The sequence below is a fragment of the Adiantum capillus-veneris genome, chromosome 11 (genome assembly GCF_014529385.1).
Source record: "Adiantum capillus-veneris isolate H3 chromosome 11, ASM1452938v2, whole genome shotgun sequence".
NCBI lineage: Eukaryota > Viridiplantae > Streptophyta > Polypodiopsida > Polypodiales > Pteridaceae > Adiantum > Adiantum capillus-veneris.
In genome coordinates, this window is record NC_140941.1 from 29,916,473 (window position 1) to 29,942,305 (window position 25,833).

Sequence of the window (25,833 nt, forward strand, 5' to 3'; positions counted from 1 at the left end):
AAACACGCGGTGGGCTTTAATAGGATGTTCTACTCTTTATCTTCAGCAACCTTTGCGTGCATTTTGTATGCCTATCAACACTCCCTCCTTCCTGTTTCTTGTCGTCCTTGACAAGACATCTTCATTTAGTTGTTGTTTTTGAGGTCCGTCTTCTTCTTCTACTTTAGATATTCCTAGAATGCGAGCATCAATTGTTCCAGTTGCTTAAATCTTTACATGCTGGCATGAATATTGTTGAATCATATTCGAAGAAGCCTGTGTAAAATGCTTCTTCAAATGTCTACATGTATATTCTTATCCTAGCGAACACACCGAATATGATCTTCATTTTTGGGGTGTCGTTGAGGTTGAAAAAATGTTGTCCACCTCAATCGGTGTTACTGAAAGTGTTGATGGAAGCTGAAAGCATATGATAGATTTTGAGGATCATTTTGCATGCTATGTCATGCTTGCCTTTGACGAGGCTGATCATTTGTTGTATTGCCTTTCGCATATACCTGATTGAGGGGGCATCCTTTGGCTCGCCAAAAATAGGGTAGTTTAGCAAATGAGGATCATCTTCCCCAGTACTTGTTCAAAATCCTCCCATTTCCACCTTCGTAGAATGGGGCAGTAAGTGGGGTCAATTTGGATGTGCAGAGGCGTGAAGGAATTGACAGTAGCACTCTGCTTATTATTTGTCATGAAATCTTCTTTCCATGCCGGCCTCAGGCTCTTGATACTTTGTGTGTCCCAATTGCTCAGATCCAACGTGTCGTAAGTCCATCTTTGTCTGGCGTCAATATCGGCATGAGCCTCTTTTGTTCTTCCAAGGATTCCCATCGCAGTATTGTGTAGGATAGCGAGCGCTCCTGCATGACCTCCCTGACTCTCTCTGGCGTGAAGAACTTAAGAAGGTCTGATGAGATTAGAGTTGCTCAAAGAGTGCATTTTTGGCCACGACTTTCTGGGTTGTGAGCCAATGGCCGGCCGTCAGGGCTTTGTAATCACTGATTTTGCTTGCTCCTGTGACTGCTAAGGTGCCTGCCTCCGCCTGCTCTCTAGTCTCCTTTTCGAGGCCTGTGATATCTGTTTCCTGCTCTTCGGACACTACTTCCTCCCCTTTTTCCCTTGGCGGCAAACTCTGAATTCTTTCAATTTTAGAAAATTGGAATCGAAGGCCGATTGCTTCCCTTGTGATATTGGCTAGTGTCGTATTGAGGGTAGCCAAATCTTCCTCACGATCTTTTTTTGCTTTGTGCAATGCTTCTTCCATTGCTGCCTTAGTTGTGTGCTCCGTTTCCCATTTTTCTCTTAGTCCTTCCACTTGCAATTTTAGCGCTTCTATGACAACTCTCTCGGTAGACAGAATCATCATTGGATTTTTGGTGAAGGCCTCCAATTGCCTGTTGTGATCCGCTACTCTTCTTCTTAGTGAGTCTAAGGCAATTTGTTGTTTATGGGCAAGCTCCGCTGACTGGTTCACACTTTCATGTGCCTGCTGATACAGCCTGTCTTTCTGTTCCAAAGCTAGCTTTGTACTTTGGGTGATGCTGGCTTGCAGATCTTTGTGAGACTTTTTCGTTTCGTATAGTTTCTCGAACTTGTCCTTTTCTTGGCTCGTTCTTTCCACCTGAGATTCCCTTCTCTTCAAGTCCTCGAGGAGTGCATATTGGTCTTTATTAGTTCCTCATTGGTCTTCTTTAACTCCTCGGCCTCCTTTATCTTCTCAGCCATATCTTTTTCTTTGTTCTTTAACTCTATTCCCATGCTTGACAGCCAGGCTTAAGTCAGCGTTATTGGATTGCTCCTTTTCAAGTTCCATGACTATCCGCAAATCTTCCCGTTCCATTTCCTCAGCGAATCTTCTGATTAGTGCTACTCTTGCCACATTTGTGGTTGGTAATTCAAAATGTGATTGTGGCAAAATTGTTGCTTGACCTGTGGTGGCTTTAGTTTCTTTCTTTTCGTCTCTTTCCTCATTTACTTCCTCTTTCTGGCCCAAGCTGAGCGAACATGCCACTATGAGAGATCGTGGTGTTTACCGCGGGCCATTACCGCAAAACAAGAGAGAGGAATTCAAAATGAGGAGAGAGAATCCTTTTGATGCTGAAGCGGCACTTTACCGCAAATATTACCGCGTAAATTTCCGCAATTATTGCCGCTCACATTACCGCTAAGACAGGCTGAACCCCCTTCCCCCTCACTCTCCCGCGGGTTTCCATTTAAATCCAATACAACTCCTACACTCTCCAGAATGCTTGCTCACTTCACTTAATCTCTCTTTCACTCTAAAAATTCTATACATAAATCATTGAACTCACAACAAAACCATTACAAATACTATTCATAAGCACATAACGAAACATTTGCAAATTAATCATATACTACACCAAGTGAAAGAATGGAGAGTTTTATTAATTCTCATCTTGTATAAGATCTCTACAAGCACTAGGATCCAAATTTAGACCCATAGTACTCAAATCAATAAACAAATTTAGAGATTCTTCTTCCTCTCCATCACCTCTTGTAGAATCATCATCGCTTTCTCCCTCTTCCTCCTCCTCAAGATGACTATTTGCAAGGCTTGGCTGACCTTCTTCAACTTCTACTACATCTTCCTCTGCATCTTGTGGTGATGGTATGATGGGATCAATAACTGGCTCAATGTCCATCTCTGCAAAGATAGATCTACCCCGCGGCGTGACTGGAATGACATACCAAAGTCTTCTTTGATATATACATGGCACATAAAAGACCTGTACGTCACACAGTAAGAATAAGCTGATATACATAACTTAAATTTTTAATTTAAGTTAATTGCACATAGCCTAAATTACCTGCTCGCAACTACTAGGATACAGCAAGTTGTCAGTTTTTCCCCGATGGAATTGGGTGGAATCCACCATAATGAGCCCATTTTCATGTCTTTTGACCTCACCCGCAAACCATCGACACTCAGAGAGGAATTTGTGAAAAGATTTGAAATCCACTTTGATTATTCTCTCTATAGTACCACAATATCTGACCTCATCTGTTGTTGTGTCAAAGTTTCCCATCACGCCACAATCATTAGTGGTCCGACGCTCATCTATCTTGCGGGTGCGAAAATGTCGGCCTTCGGACCAAATGGAGTTGAAAATGAGACCCTAAAATCACAATTCATAAGAGGTTACATTGCATTTCATTAAGTGATTTGCATACATGCATACATAACATATACACACTCACCTTGCGCAAGCATCCTCGCGCATACTCCCATTCTTTAGGGCTTATTTGTTCTCCTTGTGCTTTGGCATTGGTCATGGCATTATGGATCCAATCTACTTGAATCAAGTCAAGATATTTTGCAAGCTCTTTAGGAAAAGGAGGTGCACGTCTACCTCCATGGGACCTCTTCCATGCATCTCTATCCCTTTCTATAGCTGCGCGGGCTTCCAAGTACATATTGACCCATTTGGTCATGATAGTGGCATTGAGTAAAGAGTAGTTGTAGACTATGGCATGAAACTCTCTATCTATGACCAAGAGTGAGCCTTTTCCACTGGGAATGGTTGAGTGCTTCCTAGGATCCTCTTCTTCACTCCACAGACGAGGCAATGATGGATCCACTGTGATGAGATACTGTGAGACATACACAAATGCCTCTTGCACCACCCAACCTTCTGCCATGCTCGCCTGAAAACATTAAAACCACATATTTTTATTAGTAACTCCACAGCGTATAAATGCTATCTATGTTGTATTTATTTTGCATACCTCCGGTTGTGATCTCAATCTAACAAAATCCTTTAAAGTCTTCAAGAATCTCTCCAAGAAGAACATCCATCTAGAGTGAACCACCCCACAAATGGAAATCTCCTCAACAAGGTGAAGCAATAGGTGTATTTGGCTAACAAGGATTGTACGTGGGAATGCATCCTCAATAGCACACAATGCCTCTACTACGAGCTGATGGGCTACTGGTATGGCTTCTACTTCTATCTCCTTGGAGCTCACAAATCTACAGGGCAAACGTTATATAGTAGATGAAAAAAAAATTCCAAAGTTCATGCATGCACAACATGATATAGTACTTGAAAAAAACCCATTACCTCACAATCTCACCCACTTTGAATATTGCAGCCTTCACCTTAGTGTCCCCATAACCACTAATAGTTATGGGAAGTACAAACTACAAGCAATAAAACATCTTAGTGAATGTCAACCTATATATAAGGACACATAGACACCACAAACTGTTTTACTCTTACCTGAAGGATTTTATGCCAATCATGGGATTTTAATCCATACAATTGAGTGGAGCCACCCGTTTTGGTTTTTGTGAAAGCACCTTTGAGTGACCGCATATATCCCATTGGAGTTCTGATGGATGCAATAACTTCCTTTGTCCGCTCTTGGTCTGCCTTTGATATTATCCACGGTGCTTTTGGGAGAATCATCTTTCCTCGCTCCCCCATGCGGGGCGTGGCTGAAGGGGGGAGACGTCTAATGGCTCTTAAATCTTCCCTAGCACCTAATGAATCCTTCTTGCCAATTATGTGATCCCATATAGCTTGCCCAACATTTTTGAATACATGCATAGGGTCCAATAAGTGCTGAATTTTCAACGAAGCCTAATAGGGGAGCCACAAGAAGATTGAGTACCTCGACATACCCTTTGGCAACCCATTGGGAGGCGGTGAGGTACCATGATGCTCCTCCCAATGCTTCACCCAATCAACCATGTTCCAATGGAACGGCTGCACTCCATTGATAGGGGGAGCATATCTACGATGTGAAGGAGGTAGGAAGCGATAGTTGTTGGGATAGATCACCTTCCCAAGAAGAGGAGGTCTCTCTGTCACAAGGGAAGGGCCACAAGTGGGACACGCACTATGTCCAGATGTTGCCAATCCTGCCAAGAGGTAAACAAACGTTACACATGAGACGATAAACCTAAAGCAAAGAGTACAATTAACATGTGCATACTTACCAGATACCTCTCCAAATCCTGGGTAATCATGCATGGTCCACATGAGGATGCACTTGATGAAGGCTTTGCGGTCTCGTGGTGGCCGTGAAATGTCAATGACATCTATGCCTCTCCATAGTTCTTGAAGCTCATCAGTAAGAGGCTGCAGATATACATCCATGCTTTTTACCTTGTGCTTTCCTGGAATGAGAAGTGATAGTAAAATGTTTTCCTTTTTTGTTGCCTCCCAAGGCGGAATATTGTAGTTTACAACAACCACCGGCCAAGTGCTCCATGAAGTAGAGCGGTGCCCAAATGGATTCACTCCATCACTAGCTAACCCAATCCTCAAGTGACGAAGCTCATCCCTGAACTCTGGCCATGTGTCCTCTATGTGCTTCCACATTGGTGAGTCAGCTGGCACTCTCATAATACCATATGTGGAGCGATTTTTTGCATGCCAACTCAAAAGCTTGCTCATACCCTTCAATCTAAACATGTGTTGGATGCGAGGGATGAGTGGAAAATGCCTCAAAACTTTACGTGGAATTCTGTTGCTCTGCATTACTTCTTTGAACTTGGGCTCCCCGCACGATGGACATATATCACAATCGGCATGCTCATTACGAAAGAGCACACAATCGTTCACGCAAGCATGAATGCGATCATAATCCATCCCTAATGCAGTCACCACTTCGCGGGCTTTTCGTATGTTCTCTGGCATGTGATTGCCAGCTGGCAGCATCTTTCCTAGCAATCTATCACAAGAAGAAAGTACATTAGAAGTTAATTTATGCACTCCACAAGCATCCTTCACAATATGTATACATACCTCAAAAGTGCGTCGACACTAGCATTGCTCCATCAAAACATCTCTTGAAGGTTAAGGACTTCGAGAGATGCCCTTAAAATGGAGTAAGAGCATCTATCATATAGTGCGGTGTGTGCTGAATCGAGTAGCTCACTCCTCGTTCGCTCGGAAGCTTCTTCGCATGCACACTCTGGTTCATGCTCCTCCTCTCGTGCAAAGAGATCCTCAACCATTCTATGCAAATGGTCGTCTTCTGCATCCACGTAAGGAGATGGGATGTGGTTACTCGGATAAGAGGGAGTAGCAGTACTTGGCTGATTTGATGTGCTTCCTCCCTCTCTAATGGATTCTTGGCGCATGCGCTCTTCCACCCTCCTTTCCCCTCCTCCACCAACCACACGCCAATGAGGGGTGACGTCAATAGCCGCTACAATTCGCGGATCGTTTGTTTCCATCCGTGCAAGCTTGCGAGGATCGTCCCATAGTCCATAATCTTCTACATGGCTCAAGCATATCCGTCGAAGTCGAGCAATGGTGCATTTGCACCGCACGCATGGGCATGGTAATCGCTCGGCCAACCACCGTGATCTATCCGGTTCAGTGGACGGGCCAAAATCATCCCAAGCAACCTACATCAATAAATTACATACAATAATTAAAATCAAATTACCAAAGAATGTTAATAAAACATCAGTAAAAAGTAAAAATTAAACTTTTAGGTAAAAATGTCATTTTCAAAGTACTAGGAATACTTTCATTTTATATATATTTTATAAAAAACATAGTACCAATAGATTTTGAGGATCAATAGTAATAATGTCAGAACGTGGCCATCTGTTTATATGGCCCGAATTTGCGCCGCGGTAATAGACGTGGTAATGATTGCGGTAAGCCACACGGTAATACTCGCGGTAATAGGAGCGGAAAATCAAATTTCAAATTTTTTTATAAATAGGGGCACCCGCGTGCCCCGCGAAGATCAAAGCCCTAAAATTCGAATTTCATCGTCGGCTCCACAGAAGCCGAGAGCGCGAACCTTACAACCTTGAGCTCTTCCTCCATCTCTACTCTTTTACTCTCCACCATCTCTACTCTTCCACTCTCCTACCCTCTCCCAACAAGCGCTTCAATTCCATGTAAGTTCTGTTGTTATGTTTTTTGAGTTTTTCACACGCATACACACATGCATACACACACACACACATGCATACACTCATACACACGCATGCACACACATGCATACACATGCATATACACACACTAATTAGTGCACGTGTACGTTCTTTACACACTAATTAGTGTGTGCATTATTCTAATGCACACACTAATTAGTGTAAGTAAAGACACACCAAAACTTAAATTTGTTAATTATTAGTTACTTGTAAAATCTAAACTTGTTAGATTTGTCAAATTTGTTAAATTTATTACTTGCATAACCTAATATGTTAAATTTGGGATTGGCCATGCACACACTAATTAGTGTGTGCATTGGCCAATGTGATTGGTCAATGCACACACTAATTAGTGTGTTAGTAGTGTGTGCATTGGCCAATGTGATTGGTCAATGCACACACTAATTAGTGTGTGCATTGGTCAATGGGATTGGCCAATTCACACACTAATTAGTGCTCATTAACACACACTAATTAGTGTGTGATTAGTGTGTGCATTGGCCAATGTGATTGGTCAATGTACACACTAATTAGTGTGTGATTAGTGTGTGCATTGGTCAATGGGATTGGCCAATTCACACACTAATTAGTGCTCATTAACACACACTAATTTGTGTGTGATTAGTGTGTGCATTGGCCAATGTGATTGGTCAATGTACACACTAATTAGTGTGTACATTGGTCAATGGGATTGGCCAATTCACACACTAATTAGTGCTCATTAACACACACTAATTTGTGTGTGGATTGGCCAATGTGATTGGTCAATGTACACACTAATTAGTGTGTGATTAGTGTGTGCATTGGTCAATGGGATTGGCCAATTCACACACTAATTAGTGTGTGCATTAGTTTGGGATTAGTGTGTGCATTGGTCAATTGAATTGACCAATACACACATTATTTAGTGTGTGATTAGTGTGTGTACAAGCCAATTGGATTGGCCAATACACACACTATTTAGTGTGTGCTTAATGTGTGCATTGACCAATGGAATTGGCCAATGCATAGTCCAATTACACAAGCCAATGCACACACTAATTAGTGTGTGCACACACTAATGCACACACTAATTAGTGTATGTTAACACACACTAATTAGTGTGTACAAAATCTAATGCACACACTAATTAGTGTATGTTAACACACACTAATTAGTGTGTGCACAAGCCAATTACACAAGCCAATGCACACACTAAGTAGTGTATGTTAACACACACTAATTAGTGTGTGCACAATATAATGCACACACTAATTAGTGTATGTTAACACACACTAATTAGTGTATGTTAATACACACTAATTAGTGTGTGCACAATCTAATGCACACACTAATTAGTGTATGTTAACACACACTAATTAGTGTGTGCACAAGCCAATTACACAAGCCAATGCACACACTAATTAGTGTATGTTAACACACACTAATTAGTGTGTGAACAATCTAATGCACACACTAATTAGTGTATGTTAAAACACACTAATTAGTGTGTGCACAAGCCAATTACACAAGCCAATGCACACACTAATTAGTGTATGTTAACACACACTAATTAGTGTGTGCACAAGCTAATGCACACACTAATTAGTGTATGTTAACACACATTAATTAGTGTATGTTAATACACACTAATTAGTGTGTGCACAAGCCAATTACACAAGCCACTGCACACACTAATTAGTGTATGTTAACACACACTAATTAGTGTGTGCACAAGCCAATTAAACAAGCCAACACTAAAACACACACTAATTATGTTAAATTAAACAACAATCAACACAAAAACAGAAACATACCTCCATGATTAAGTTGTAGGTGATGTATTAGGCCCCAATGACCGTCCAAGTGATCGCGCAATCGGTCACACTAATCATAAACACAATAATCTCTTATTAGTCAATACACACACTAATATCTTATTAGCACTCAAGGCTTTGCAAGACTCTTTTATAGGTTGTAGACACACATTGGATTCTTTCCACATTGGATTCTTTCAACATTGGATACTACAGAGAATCCAACGTTAAAAAATCCAATGTTTGAAAAAAATCAATGTGTAAATTTTTAATCATATATTCAAATTTTATACCCTAGTTTAATCTTTGTGGTAATAAATGCAAACCATGTCTTCTTCTTCCACACCACGCTTTCGCAGCATTGAGGATTTCATGGCAGACGGGATGTATCTAACAAGTACATTTTCGTATAAAAATTGTGTCGTGGTCCAAGCATCGGCTTGTTGTGTGGCCTTTGATTCTATCCATTTGGTGAGATAATCCATGGTAACAATGATATATTGGACGTGTGAACGATAAGCAAGGGGTGTTATCGAACCTATGAAGTCCATTCCCCATTTGGTAAAAGCGCGTGCGTCCATCATTGGCCTTAGTGGCATCTCATCCCTTTTCAATGGTACTTTACTCCTCTGGCAGTCATCACAATGTTTCACATATTGCTCAACATCCATATACAATGTTGGCCACCATATTCTTGCGTTCAAGACAATTTTTGTTGTCCTGTCGCCCAAAAAATGGCCTCCGGATACTCCTCCATGTGCGTTCTCTAGTATAGGCAAATACTCATTCTGGGTCATGCACAGCCTTAGTTAGTCATCTTTTCCTCGCTTATAGAGCTGTCCTTCTATCAAAGCATAGTCTCGTGCCTCTAGCTCTATGGACCTCTTTCTTGCCTTGGAAATAGTCTCGGGAACTGTACGTGTGGTGATGTAATCCACCATGTACTGGCTCCATGGGGACGTTATGGTTACGTGAAAAAGTGTGGCATGTTCCACTGGTGGTTGGATTGACAAATTACGCATTGGTTTACATAATTAATTAAGTCAAAATTGTCTGTTTTTGAACATAAATTAAAAGGGAAAATTAGCTAAATCACTTAGATAATTATAAAATAATCAATAAAGCTAGAAAACACTGTTAGAAAGCCGAGATAATTAGACAATACACAGAAAATTAGTTTATCTAATTAATTAAGTTAAAGTTGTTTGTTTTTTAGCATAATTTAAAGAGAGAAATTAGCTAAATCACTTTAGATAATTATACAATAATTATCAGAGCTAGAAATCAATATTAGAAAGCCGAAACACTTAGGCCACACACAAAAAACTAGTTTATCTAATTATTTAAGCCAAAATTGTATTCTTTTTAGCATAAATTAAAGAGGAAAATTAGCTAAATGACTTAGATAATTATACAATGATTATCAAAGCTAAAAATCAATGTTAGGAAGTTGGGATAATTAGACCATGCACAAAAAATTAGTTTATCTAATTAATTTAATCAAAATTATTTGTTATTTAGCATAAATTAAAGAGAGAAATTAGCTAAATTACTTAGATAATTATACAATAATTATCTGAGCTAGAGAACACTGTTAAGAAGCAAGGAGAATCAGGCAATGCACAAAAAAATAGTTTATCTAATTAATTAGGTCAAAATTGTCTATTTTGGAGAACAAATTAAAGGGAGAAATTAACTAATTATTCAGTAATTAACAAAGCTAGCAAACACTATTAGAATGTTGGGATAATTAGACAATGCATAGAAAATTAGTTTATCTAATCAATTATGGCAAAATTGTTTGTTTTTTAGCATAAATTAGAAAGAGAAATTAGTAAATTATTTTATATAACTAGATAGTAATTACCAAAAATAAAAAATAGCATTCAAAAGTCAAGATATTTATCTTAAGCACAGATAATTAGTTTAGCTAATTATCTTGGCTAATATTATCTGATTTTAACTATAAATTGAAAAAAAAAACTAGAAAATTAATTTATATAATTACATAATAACTACTAGAGATAGAAACCAGCATTAGAAAGTTGGGATATATATCTTAAGCATAGATAATTAGTTTAGCTAATTATCTTAACTAATATCGTTTGCTTTTGATTATAAATTGAAAAGAAAAACTAGCAAATTAATTTATATAATTACATAGTAATTATCAGAGATGAAAACCAGCATTAAAAAGTCGGGATATTATTTTAAGCAGAGATAATTATTTTTTCTAATTATCTTAGCTAATATTGTCTTATTTTGATTGTAAATTGAAAAGAAAAATTATCAAATTAAAATATATATAATTACATAGTAATTACCAGAGATAGAAAACAACATCCAAAAGTCAGGATAATTATCTTAACCACAGATAATTAATTTAGGTAATTATCCTAGCTAATATTGTCTGATTTTGGCTATAAATTAAAAAGAAAAATAAGCAAACTAATTTATTTAATTATATAGTAATTACGAGAGATGAAACCAGCATTAGCAAGTCGGGATAATTATCTTAAACACAAATAATCATTTTAGCTAGTTATCTTAGCTAATATTTAATAATTTTGATTGTAAATTAAAAAGAAAAATTAGAAAATTAATTTATATAATTACGTAGTAATTACCAGAGATTAAAAATAGCATTCGAAAGTTGAGATAATTATTTTAAGCACAGATAACTAGTTTAGCTAATTATCATAGCTAATATTGTCTTATTTTGACTATAAATTAAAATAAAAACTAGCAAATTAATTTATATATATACATAGTAATTAACAAAGATGAAAAACAACATTAGGAGATCAAGATAATTACTTTAAGCACAAATAATCAGTTTATCTAATTACCTTAGTTATTATTATCTGATTTTGACTATAAATTGAAAAGAAAAATATGAAATCAATTTGTAAGTTAGCAAAATAATTACCAGGGTTATAATACACTAAAATCCACCTAGGATAAATATCACACAAGTAGATAAATAATTCATAAATTACTAAAGCTAAATTAGGATAATTTTGAAGAGAAATTAAATAATAAAATATTAGTAAAATAGTTTCGATAATTATAGAATAATTATGGAAGCACAATAATACTACCAGGAAGTTAAGAAAAAAACATCTCACCAAGATATTTATCGAAGATATTTACTTAGTCCAAAAATCCCTATTTTTGGGTAAAAGAAATAAGAGAGATTATTTCATTAATTCTCTAATCGATTAAGTATCCTTTTATAAAGCTATCACTATGGCTCCAAAGAGGACCAGGAAAAATTCTCAGTCCGATGAGGAAGATACAACTCACAAGAGGGCTAGGGCGTCCCATGACCATGAGACTGAGCCTAATAGTAGGCTTACGAAGGAGAGTCTTTAGACGCCAGTGTAGTAGCAGATGGTTGATCAATCCCAGGTGGATTTTTGTTTACTCAATTAAGTCTTTAAATAGTTAAGTTTATCTATAAGTCAACATTGCATACGTAAGGAGTGAGTAAAATTGAGAAAATGAATAATTAGCCGAAAACGGAAGGTAACTTCCAAGAAACCAACGAGCATTGTTTGCAATTAGGAAAAAATTGTTTGGGCTAAGACTGGTTGACCTAGGAAAGATATGATTGATCGTCCTTAAAACAGTTTGTCTCAAGACACCTCCGACTCTTTGGTATATTTTGATGAATAATGATGGCTTTCCAACCACCACGGATAAGTAGGTTACCCCCATGAACGATGAGTTTCTACTTCGTGTCATGTCTAGATGTTTCTACATAAGTTAGAATACCGTTTTATCCTAGGGGAGCCGTCCGGTTGTATGGGCAACTGGTTTGTTGTATGGGCACCCCGAACCTTGGGTGGGGGTTTATGCACCCCGGATTGTGAACAAGGAATGGGTGTCGTTTTTCACCCTTAGGTGGTCTTAAGACAAGAAGAGTAATGGTCATGATTATTATGATCAATGTTTTTTATTGATGGTACCCTGTCTTAAGTTTAAAGATGTCTGTTTGCTAAAAGAATACTTTTCAATGTTGTTTTTAATACTTGATTGAAGGAATCACTGTGATAAAAAGTTAGAAGAAACCATTATTTTAAATATTAAAACAATGTGGTAGTAAGAAAAACAAAATAATAATGGGTGAGTGCGGGGTGGTAAGTGGGGATTGACTAAGGTTGTCAATCATGGACGAATGGACATGATTGGTTAGGTAACTATCCATCCCCGCACGCTAAAAACGTTTAGAAAACTTCTTCACTTGGAAGAGGAGTCCACCAGCGGCTTTGCCCTCACATCTGTTAGGGGGAGAAAAGCGTTGGTTGAGGATACCGTAGCCAAATTTATGGAAATTATAAAGCCGAAATAGTTTTGGACTTTTAATATGTTGTTTCGTTTTCGCTGCGAGACATCACTAGGGCTTCTTTTAGGGCTAAAGACCCAAGCCATTGTCAATGCTAAAGGTCTATTCCTTGGATTTTTCTTGTTTAGCGGCTCTGATTTTTATTAGGCTCTGATCCCATCCCGATTTTGGTATCGGTGGGTTAGGGATCTCTCAAGTGGTATCAGAGGGTGTGTTAATTAAAGTCTTGGACCTAGGGAAAAATTTAAGGTGTTAGGTTGAAATAAGTGATCTTTGAGAAATTCAATTAAAGAGGTATTAAACTGAAAAGAGGGAGAGAAAGAAAGAGAGAGAACTATCCCCATCTTTGCAGGAAGATTTCCATCAGGCCTACCGTAACTTCATGGATTTCAACATTAGGTTTATGAGGGCTTGCCCATCCCAACACTATTCCATGCGAAAAAGCATGATGAAATGGCTAGACAAGAGATTTCTCCTCCCACTTGGAGGATCAAGTGGTCAAGGTCTAGTGGAATTTTCTTCATTGATGCGGGAGAGTTAGAAGGGTTAGAACTAAACATGAAGAGACTCAAATGGGCCAAAGATCTTCAAGTGATTGAAGTATACTTTTTCATTGGGACAGAGAATCCAGAGGAAACTCTTATGGTAGATGATGTCTAAGTATCATAGAATCAGTGTGTGTTTGATCAGGTGTCTAAAGTAATTTACCCAAGTAGAATTAGACCCATAGGTGTAGGTCCTAGTTTTAGCGGACCAAAAGATGTTGTATACTTTGATCATATATTTGATCCACCCAAAATCCACAAGATTTTAATATAAGACTCTCTCCACCTTTGTACATAGTAGGATCTTCATGGATTGTATTAGGTCTTGTACATACTATGGTTCTCATAGGTATACTATAAGAAATTTTGTTTATGATTTGGCAATCGTCGTCATCCTGTGTACAAAAGTTTTGAGTATAAGATAAGTTAAAAGCATAAGTAAGAGAGATTTTCATCTAGTACTAAATTCCACTAATTCAATCCTAAGGTAACACTCAAGTAAATAGCCTTTACACTGTTACTCAAGAGGAAAAATTACTACTAAGCAAGTCCAACTCCCTACCTTCAAGAGAGAGGGACCCAATTTAGAGAGAGATGCCGAAGCGTGGCTAGATTCTATGGACAACTATTTTAAAGCTGCAAGAACTGCTCAAGAAAACCAAACAATGTTGGGTATGTTTCCTCTCAGTGGAGATGCCAAACTTTGGTGGAAGAAACAATGCAGAGATAATCCTACGAGTAGTCCATCTTGGGAGAAATGAATCAGGCAATCAAAGAACTCTATCTCTCTCCTGCACATCAAGCTATCAAGATGAACGAATTCTTTGGTCTATGCCAACTAGGACTCTCTCTGGAGGAGTACTACACAAAATTTGTGTCCTTACGATGCTATGCTCCCTAGATAAAAATGGAGTAGTAGATTGCTCGCTTCTATCAAGGCCTCAATAAAACCTTGAGTACACGTCTCGAAGCCATGAGGCCTGCATCAATTCAAGACGCCCTTCTCAGGGCCAAGCCTCTTGCAACTGAAGGAACCAATCCTACCAGGAATTATAATGGTTTTAACAACTTTAGGAGAAGAGCTAGGGGAACTTTCAACCAAGGATATCAACAATGTGGAGTAGCTACAGCAATGAACTTGGAGCAGACCTTCCCAAACATTAGGTGCTATGGATGCAATCAAATGGGTAACTATAGAAATAATTGTCCAAAAGAGCAAAACCCTCAAACTACTGCTAGAGCCATTCCTCAAAATCAAGGAGACAATCTAAGAGGAGGTAGAAATGGAGGACGAGGTAGAGGAAGAGTAAGAGGAGCTAGAGCTTATGCAATCATGGGAGAACTAACCTTAATGAACGAGGAAGATGAAAGAGCCACTTGCTTGGCTACAATTAGTAATCCTAGAGCTCAACAACAATAGGAAGTTTTGTAAACCACAATAAACCTATAATGTAAAACTTTGAGTTACTTATATATTATAATATTTTCTTTCCCAATTTACTTAAGTAATGTAAAGTTAAGTTAGTATTCAATCAAGAAATTGAAGGGTAGATCTAACATTTAAGAAAGAGGTTCTCGGTTGGAAGGTAGATTCGATTCTTAGGAATGAGATAGTTATCCAAAAAACCAACTCACATTTCTTATACACAAGTTAGCCTTCCTTGAAAAATAGCATAGGTATGTAAGTACTAGTGCACAAGAATAACAGGAAGCCAAAAGAACTATTGGTATGATACTTCTTAAAACCCTTTACATATTGTTAGTCAACCCGGCTAGAGCACAAAGGGGGTACCTCCGGTGTAATAGTGGAAGCTTGTACCGAATGCAGATTGCTCAAGATGGCAAGAACACGCTGAGCGCATTCAGATTGCAAAGATGGAATATATGATACTTGTTAGTGAAACCGAGCGCCTTCATGTTGACAAGGTGGATATATGGATCTTTTATGGAATTGATTTAACCTGGTTTTTGAGATGATACAAATGGTTTGTAAAGGTTTTCAGGATAGGCTCAACATTGAGAGTTTCTTGGGAAAAATTTGAGTGTAGCAAGTAATTAGTAAAGAATTGTAGAAACTCCAACCAGATTGTATCCTTGAAACTAGAAAGAACTCTTAGAGTAATCAGAAAGTGGAAAGACTATCCCACCGAAGATGCCACTTAGGAAGATGAAACGTCTCTTCTCAAGGACTTTCTCAATTTCGGTTGAGATGAGGGCATCTCAATTCCTTAAGTTGGGGTGATTGTAAGGTTTCCAATTTCTAAAACTTTAAAGATTTTATAAAGCTTAATCAAACTAATATGATTATTAAAAAAGCAATGTAGAATTGTCCGATCGTGGTAAATATTGGTATTTTTAGAGCCGTAATCATGACTTTACTATGGTTAGAAATTTTCAGAACTGAATTCCGATAAAAATTGATACAGTTATGGCCCTTGAAAGTTTATAATGTTAGTTAAATTAATTAAATAAATTGTAAGGTTTTGGTAATCATTGCTGTAAAAGACTTTTATAATAAAATTCTTAGATATTTATAGATATTTTCAAAATTAATCATGAAAAGGGACGGAAAATTAGCATGATCAATTTGGTGCATCTTGGGGCTGTCTGGGGCAGTAATAAACCTGCCCAGGCTTGATTTAGCAGCACGTGGTGCTAGGGGGAAGCTGGGGGACTGTCTTGAAGTGCAAGGAACTGCCAGAAATAGCCTATGAGACCTAAAAAGATATAAAAAGGCCCCCCTCTTCACAGTTGAACACATACTCGAAGTCCTAGCAGATTTTTCTTGCGTATAAGAAAACACCTCCCAAAAATTACTTAGAGAGCAAAAACTCTTTGTAATTGATCGAGGTAATTAGTATAATTTTGGTTAATTAATAAAATAGCTTCAGTTTTGACTAATTTTTCCTAATTAAACTATTAACTAAGGAGATTAAGCATTCCCTGTTATTAATTACTCTCTAAATTATCATTAGATTGCTGCTTACTAATTTCTTAAGCTTGATCAGTAATCTAATTAATTAATAATTACATATTAAGCTGAAAATGATTATTTCTAGATTGATTTATAAAGAAAAATAGTTTTTAAGCCCAAATAATTATAATATAATTTTCAAAGCTTGGTTATACTGTGTACAAGCCAAGAAAATTAGATCTTAATATTTTGAGTAATCTACCTATTTAATTAAACAGAAAGTAATTGTTTTTAATCATAAAATAAAGGAAATCATTTTAGAAAGCCAAGGTAATTAGGCCATGCACAAAAAGATAGTCTAACTAATTAATTAGGCCAAAATTGTGTATTTTTTAGCATAAACTAAAGGGAGAAATCAATTAAATCACTTAGATAATTACACAATAATTATGAGAGCTAGAGAACACTGTTAGGAAGCCGAGATAATTAGGCTATGCACAAAAAATTAGTTTGTCTAATTAATTAGGTCAAAATTATCTGTTTTTGAGAAAAATCTAAAGGGAGAAATTAGCTAAATCACCTAGATAATTATATTGTAATTATCAGAGCTAGCAAAGACTGTTAAAAAACTGGAATAATTAGGACACATATAGAAAAATAGTTTATCTAATTAATGGGACTAAAATTATCTATTTTTGAGCATACATTGGAAAGGAAACTGAACTAAATTACTTAGATAATTATACAATAATTATTAGAGCTATAAATCACCATTAAGAAGCTGGGATAATTGAGCCATGCACTGAAAATTAGTTTATCTAATTAATTAGATCAAAATTATCTATTTTTAAGCATAAATCAAAGGGATAAATGAGCTAAATCACTTAGATAACTATTCACTAATTATCAAAGATAGAAAACACTTCTAGGAAGTGGAGATAATTAAGCCATGCACACAAAATTAGTTATCTAATTAATTAGGTCAGAATTGTTTGGTTTTAAACATAAATTGGAAAGAAAAATGAGTAAATTAATTTATATCATTACATAATAATTACTAGAGATGAAAAACAACATTAGAAAATTGGGATAATTATCTTAAGCACAAATAATTAGTTTAACTAGTTATCTTAGCTAATATTGTCTAATTTTGATTGTAAATTGAAAACAAATTAGAAAATTAATTTATATAACTACATAGTAATTATTAGAGATAGAAAACAACATTAGAAAGTTGGGATAATTATCTTAAGCACCGATAATCAATTTAGCTAATTATCATACTTAATATTGTCTGATTTTGACTATAAATTGAAAACAGAAACTAGCAAATTAATTTATATAACTACATAGTAATTATCAGAGATGGAAAACAACATTAGGAAGTTAGTATAATTACCTTAAGCACAAATAATCAGTTTAGCTAATTACCTTAGTTAATATTGTTTGGTTTTGACTATAAATTGAGAAGAAAAATTAATAAATCAATTTATAAGCTAACAAGATAATTACCAAGGTTAACACATCAAAATCCACCTATGATAAATATACCACAAGTAGATAAGTAATTCTTAAATTACTAAAGTCAAATTATGATATTTTTGAAGAGAAATTAAATAATGAAATTAGTAAAATAGCTCTAATAATTATAGAGTAATTATGGAAGCACAATAATACTACTAAGAAGTTAAGAAAAAAATATCTCACCCAGATATTTATCGAAGATATTTACTTAGTGTCCAAAAATCCTTATTTTTGGATAAAAGAAATAAAAGACATTATTCCATTAATTCACTAATCGATTAAGTATCCTTTTGTAACGCTACCACTATAGGTCCGAAGAGGACCTGGGAAAATCCTCAGTCCGATGAGGACGATACAACTCACAAGAGGGCTAGGCCGTCCCATGACCATGAGGCTCGGCCTAGTAGTAGGCCTACGGAGGAGAGTCTTCAAGCGCCAGCGCAGCAGCAGATGGTTGATCAATCTCAGGTGGGTTTCCATTTATTCAATTAAGTCTTTAAATAGTTAAGTTCTTTTATAAGTTAACATTGCATATGTAAGGAGTGAGTAAGATTAAGAAAATGAATAATTGGCCAAAAACGGAAGGTAACTTCCAAGAAATCAACGAGCATTGTTTGTAATTAGGAAAGAGCTATTTGGGCTAAGACTAGTTGACCTAGGAAAGATATGATCGATCATCCTTAAGAAAGTTTGTCTCAAGACACCTTCGACTCCTTGATATATTTTGATGAATAATGATGGCTTTCCAGCCACGGATAAGTCGATTACCCCCATGAACGTGTTACCATATACATGTGGTAGTGATGTGTGTGAACACACTAGGACCGCCGGGGCATTTTTTCCCTCTTTAGGAGGTTTTTTCCCCCGAGCATTGTATATACGCCCATCACTCTAGGGCTATCAATCTTTCCATTGCACACTAAGTTATACACTCTCTCTTGTGTGCCTTGAGCTTCCTTCGTCTTCTGCAAGCTGTGTGTTTCTCTGAAAACCCTAATTTCCACAATTGGTATCAGAGCAGGTTGCGTCCTCCCGGGCTTAGTCGCTAGCTGCTCTAGCACACGCCTGCTCACTTTCTCTGATTTCAGTGAGCTTTGGCGAGCGCTCGGAGGTCAACAAATTCAGGCTCATTTCGGCCTCCGTTTCCACTACAGGCAGTACTGCACATGCTATTTTGTCATTTTATGCAGAATTTATGTCAGTGTCATTTTCTGCATAACAGGTGTCTTATAGTCTTCTACAGTTTGTGCTATATAGCACAGATTGTTCCCACTTCATTTCTCCTATTTTCGGGAAGTTTTCACATCAGGTGCAGCATTTACCATGGCTCACAACAACAACACAGATGTGTTCAAGATGTTTGTTGCTGAGGACAGGTTGGATGGGGACAACTACCCTATGTGGGCTTATATGATGCAACATGTTCTTGTGTCAAAGGGAGTCTGGAACATTGTGCAGGGCATTGATGTACGTCCTGGTTCTGAGGATGTTGCAGGTCTTGCTGCAAGGATTGCTGCTGTTAGAGTTGTTTTGCCTACGACAGAACAATCTCGTTGGGATGTTAACGATGTGCATGCTCATGCATTGATTGCGTTGTCTGTGAAGCGCACCATTGTTCCTCACATCCGTTCAGCAAAATATGCAAAACACACTTGGATATTTTGGCTGGTCTTTATGCAAGCCGCAATGAGGCTAAAATTACTTTGCTGCGTAAAGAGCTGGAGTCGAAGATTATGCATGAGGAAGATGATATGGACACTTTCCTTGCTAGTGTCAAGGATATCAATGAGCAGCTTATTTCTGCAGGTGAAGTCATTTCAGATAGTTCCCTTGTGCAGACTGTTCTTGATGCCTTACCAGATTCCTACCAGACTTTTGCTAGTAGACTGATGACCCAAGGAAATCCTGAAGTTGTCAAGTTTGATGCATTATGCACATTGCTGTTGCAAGAGTCGCTTTCTAGAAAAAAACAGGACTAGGCAGCGTGCAATTGAACAGGCTTTTATTGCTTCTCAAAGAAAGGGTGGTAACAGTAATGCAGCCACTTCTTATGGTTCTGCTGCGAGTGGAAAAAATTATGTTCCTAATGCTTCTGTTGGCAGCAATTCGTCTGGAAATTCTGGTCATAAGGGCAAAAAGAAGATGCGTTGCCATTATTGTAAAGCTAATGATCACTTGATCAAGTCGTGTCCTAAGTTGAAGGCCAAAGAGGATAAGAAGAAAGAGGGTGATTCCACTGCAAATGCTGGTTCCACTACAAATGCAACCATTGTTGAGTCTTCTGTGAAAGGCGACTGTGATGCTGATGTTGATGCATAATGGGCTTTTAACGCAGAGTGCACTTACAATCCTGCTGTCCATGATGCATGCTTGTCAGTGCTGCAAATTCACATGTGTGGTATTTCGACAGTGGTGCTACAAAGAACATTACCTCACATCGTGAATTGTTTACCTCTCTCGAGTCTGTCCCTCATGGGAATTCAGTCACTTGTGCCAACAATGCCTCTTATCCAGTTCAGGGAGTTGGAAAGATTGTGCTTACTGTTGCAAATGGCAGTTCTTTCACACTTGTTGATGCACTTTATGTACCTCGGATCAAGAAGAATCTCTTGTCTGTATCTGCACTTGCTAGACTTGGACTTGTAGTCAAATTTGTGGATGACAGATGTACAGTTCATGATCTCAGTTTTGGTGATGAAATTGTTGCATCTGGCCTTTTGTGTCGTGGGCTGTATAAGCTCACTTTGTATGACAAGTGTGGACAAAATATTGCAAATGCTGTTGCAGATTCAAGGGCTATTTCAGATGCAAAACTTTGGCATGCACGTTTTGGTCATCTGAATTTTGCCAGTTTGCTGCGTTTGCAAAAATCTGATATGGTTACTTCTTTGCCGCCTCTTGAAGCACCTGTCAAACATGTTTGTGAAGGCTGTATTCTGGGTAAAATGTAGCGTTCTAAGTTTCCAAAGGATGGTTTAGTTAGGGCCACATGCAGGTTGCAGCTTGTGCATAGTGATGTTTGTGGGCCCATTCAAACTCCGTCCTTGGGAAATTACCTGTACTTAGTGACTTTCATTGATGATTACTCTAGGCATGCATGGGTATTTCCTCTTAAAGCAAAGTCCGAAGTTTATGTGCTTCAAACAATTTCTGGCTATGGATGAAAATGTCTCAAAATGTACTACGGGCACCCTCCGTTCCGATCGAGGGGGGGAGTATATGTCTCATAAATTTAATGCATTTCTGGATAGTCGTGGGATAAAACACCAATGTACAGTGCCTTATACAACGTATCAAAATGGTGTTGCTGAGAGGAAAAACAGGTCACTGATGGAAATGGCACGATGTATGGTCAAAAGTCAAGCTTTGCCACATTCTTTTTGGCTTGAGACCATCATGTGTGCCACTTATGTACTTAATAGGTGTCCTACGAAAGCTTTGCAGTCTATTACTCCATATGAAGCATGGCATGATAGAAAGCCTTCTATTGAGCACATGCGTGTTTTTGGCTGTTTGGCATATGCTTTGGTGCCACAAGTACAACGTAGTAAATTGGATGATAAGGCTGTCAAATGTATTTTTGTTGGATATAGTGCTGAAAGCAAAGGTTAGAGGTTGTATCATCCGCAAACAAAACGTATTCTAGTTTCTCAGGATGTAGTGTTTGTGGAAGATTCTATTCAGCCCTTGCTGTCATGTACTAGAGACAGTAATGTAAGCTCACAGGACATTTATGACACTTTGTTGCCTCTTTTCAGTGGTGGAAATACGAATGTAAGTTCCAATGAGGCAAATGTACAGCCTATGGGGGTTTCTGAAAATGTTCTAGATCAGCCTATTACTGATGCAGATGTACATGATGTACTTGATGAGGAAAGTTCTGAAAATGAGCAGGCTAGAGGTATGCCAAAATGGCTGGTGCACACTTTGCGTGACAATAAATTGGATGCACCTTTGTCTAGTTGTATTCGTTCAGACTCTCGCCATGCATCTTATGCATCAGATTGTTATGCTTTGGCTGTGTCTAGCTTACATGATGTTGAGGAGCTTTTGTCTTTTGATGAAGCACAGAATTAAGAAAATTGGATGGCTGCCATGCAATCATAATATGATGCACTTATAGAAAATGACACATGGACTTTATGTGATTTGCCTCCTGGAAAAAAGGCCATTGGTACGAAGTGGGTTTACAAGTTGAAATGCAAGCCGGATGGTGAGGTTGATCGCCATAAGGCTCGACTTGTTGCAAAGGGTTATGCACAGCAAAAAGGCATAGATTATGAAGAGACTTTTGCTCCCACTTGTCGTATGACTACTTTGCGTTTTCTATGTGCATTGGAAGCTCATTTTGGTTGGGATGTACATCAATCAGACATTGTTACTGCTTTCTTGAATGGTGACATATTTGAGGAAGTTTATGTAACGCAGCCTCGCGGTTTTGTCATAAAAGGACAAGAGAACAAAGTTTGCAGATGTAAGAATTAGGCTTTGTATGGGTTGAATCAATCTCCTCGTGCTTGGTATGAGAAAGCTGACACTCATTTGGTTAAACAAGGCTTTCATTACAGTCCAACAGAAAGCACATTTTTGTAAAGCGTGAGTATGATGTACTTCTCATTGTGGTTCTTTATGTCGATGATTTGCTGATCACTGGACCAAATAAGAGACATATTGCTGAATTTAAGGCTGATTTGAATGCTACTTTCAAGATGAAAGATTTGGGGCTGTTGCATCATTACTTGGGTATACAGTTTAAGTAGTGTGATGGTGGTATTTCTTTGTGTCAGAAAAGTTACATAGAGACATTGCTATGTAAGTTTGGACTTGAGGATTTCAAACCTATTGCCACTCCCATGGAAACAAGTTTGAAGTTGAGTCTAGATGATGTTGGCGATCCTGCTGATGTCACTCTTTACCAAACTGATGCTGGCTGCTTTATTTACGTATGCAACACAAGGCCGGATATTCAGTTTGCAGTCTCGCAGGTCATCAGATTTATGCATAGCCCAGGGTCTAAGCATTGGCAGGCGGTCAAGAGGATTTTACGCTACCTTAGTGGCACTTTACATTTTGGCTTTTTTTATCCCAAGGGGGGATCATTGCCGCCAGACTTACACGCTTTTTCGGACTCAGATTGGGCTGGTTGTTTTGACACGCGAGTGTCCACAAGTGGTTTTTGTTTCATGCTTGGTAGTTCATGTATATCATGGTTGAGCAAGAAGCAACCTACTGTGGCCACTTCGAGTTGTGAGGCTCAGTACAAGGCAGTCTTCATAGCTACGATTGAGTGTGTATGGCTCAAATGCCTTATGGCTGATTTGGGTGTTGGACAGGACACTGCCAACACTATCTACACTGACAGTTAGAGCGCATTGGCAGTTGCGAGGGACCCAATTTTTCATGCTCACACAAAGCACATTGAGGTGCATTACCACTATGTTGGGGAGAGGCTCTCACCAGGAGAGATCAGCTTGGCTTATGTGTCAACACAAGACAACCTTGCAGATATTTTCACAAAGGCATTGTCTCGTGAGAAGCTTGAAGCTTTCCGCAAAGCTTTGGTCTTACTCCCCTTTGTGGACTGATCATGTCCTCATGGCATGGCACTTCCCTTTACTCATGTGCCAGCTCTCGTTCACCACATCACTCCAGGGGGGATTTGTTACCATATACATGTGGTAGTGATGTGTGTGAACACACTAGGACCACCGGGGCATTTTTTCCCTCTTTAGGATGTTTTTTCCCCCGAGCATTGTATATACGCCCATCACTCTAGGGCTATCAATCTTTCCATTGCACACTAAGTTATACACTCTCTATTGTGTGCCTTAAGCTTCCTTCGTCTTCTCCAAGCTGTGTGTGTTTCTCTGCAACCCTAATTCCAACAGAACGATGAGTTTCTACTCCGTGTCATGTCTTGATGTTTCTCCATAAGATACCGTTTTATCCTAGGGGAGCCGCCCAGTTGTATGGGCACCCCGAACCTTGGGTGGAGGTTTATCCACCCCAGATTGTGAACAAGGAATGGGTGTCATTTTTCACCCTTAGGTGGTCTTGAGACAAGAAGAGAACTGGTCATGGTTATTATGGTCAATGTTTTTGATTGTTGACGGTACCCTATCTTAAGTTCAAAGATGTCTGTTTGCTAGAAGAATGCTTTGCAATGATGTCTTTAATACTTGATTGACGGAACCACTGTGATGAAAAGTTTAAATTTTAAATGTTAAAACAATGTGGTAGTAATTAGGAAAACAAAAGAATCATGTGTGAGTGCGGGGTGGTAAGTGCGGATTGACTAAGGTTGTCAATCATGGATGGGTTTGACCTAATTGGTCAGATAACTATCCATCCTTGCGCGCTAAAAACGTTTAGAAAACTTCTTCACTTGGAAGAAGAGTCCACCAGCGGCTCTGCCCTCACATTTGTTAGGGGGAAAAAAGCGTTGGTTGAGGATACCTTAGCCAAATTTGTGGAAGTTACAGGGCCAAAATAGTTTTGAACTGTTAATATGTTATTCCGTTTCTGCTTCGAGATAGGACTAGGTCTTCTTCTAGGGCTATAGACCCAAGCCATTGTCAATGGTAAAGGTCTATTCCTTGGATTTTTCTTTTTTAGAGACTCTGATTTTTATTAGTCCTAAAGACCTGTCAAGGATCCCATCCCGATTTTGGTATTTGTGGGTTGGGGATCTCTCATTTTGAGCCTAGCTTGGTAAGCTTGCAGGATGACATCCATCTGCTCATGTACTTTGACCAAAATAGATCCTCCTGAGCTTGCACTCTTGGGGTCCTCTGGAAAGATTGGCTCTGGCTGGGTATGAAGAATTTCTTCCACCCTTGGCCCGGTTTTCATCTCTTGTTGCGTAAGCTTTTTTTTCATTTTCTCAAGCTCCTCAGCTAAGGCCTTTTGTTCTTTCTCTCTCCTAGCCTTCATCCTTGTTTTCCTAGCCTTCCACGTGTTCCTATGAATTTTCGTTCCTTGTCTAGGTGTCTCTTCCCTGGGGTTTTCTTCGCACGTTTCTTTTGCCTCTTTCCGAGCCTATGCTCTCGTCACAACCTGGAAAGGTACTACCTTCTCCGTTTCCAAACCACTTGTATAGCCTTTACAATGTTCAAAGTGGATTTTCCTCTTGGATCTAGGTGTTTAGGACAATCTACAATCAGATGGGTTATCCCATAGTCTAGACAATAGGCGTTTACTCGTACGATATCCTTATGAGGGCACCTTCATTAAGTGATTGCCTGAAAATTTGAAACAAGTCCTCTTACGAGTGAGGATGCTCCTTGCATTGGTCTCTGCAAATAGGTAGGCCTTTGTCTCATGACTCCACCATTTGCTATAAATAGTAGAGTAAGTTCATCCATTTGGTACCTACTTTCTCCTGATGAAGTTAACTCAGATGGCGATATGGGACCAATCGTACTCCAAGGTTCTGGTACTACGGGTTCTTTGGAAGGGTAGTATGCATGACTGGAATGACCTCCACAGCCATGGCTGGAGATTCCTCTACACGGTTCCTCATAGTATGCTAGAATTGGTACTAATGCATGCTCATCTGGCTCTTCCATTGTCGGTGCATAGCTGACTGCAACAAGCCTTGCTCCTGGTAATGGAGGCTGTTGCCCTAACACTGGTTGTGGCCTCTCCAACCGTACAGGCCCTGACATATTTCCAACTGCATATCTCGGTGGTGGTGGTGCGTGATCTTGTGCTACTTGGGCTTGTGGCGGATACTGTCGCTCTCTAACATACCCCTTGTTGTAGTAACACTCTTCGGTTGTATGGTTCAT

The 25,833-nt window shown here is 38.5% G+C and overlaps 1 pseudogene; it reads right to left on the reverse strand.

Annotated features, from left to right (window-relative positions):
• Positions 1–907: 907 nt before the first annotated feature.
• LOC147447055 (uncharacterized) lies at positions 908–25,833 on the reverse strand (annotated as a pseudogene).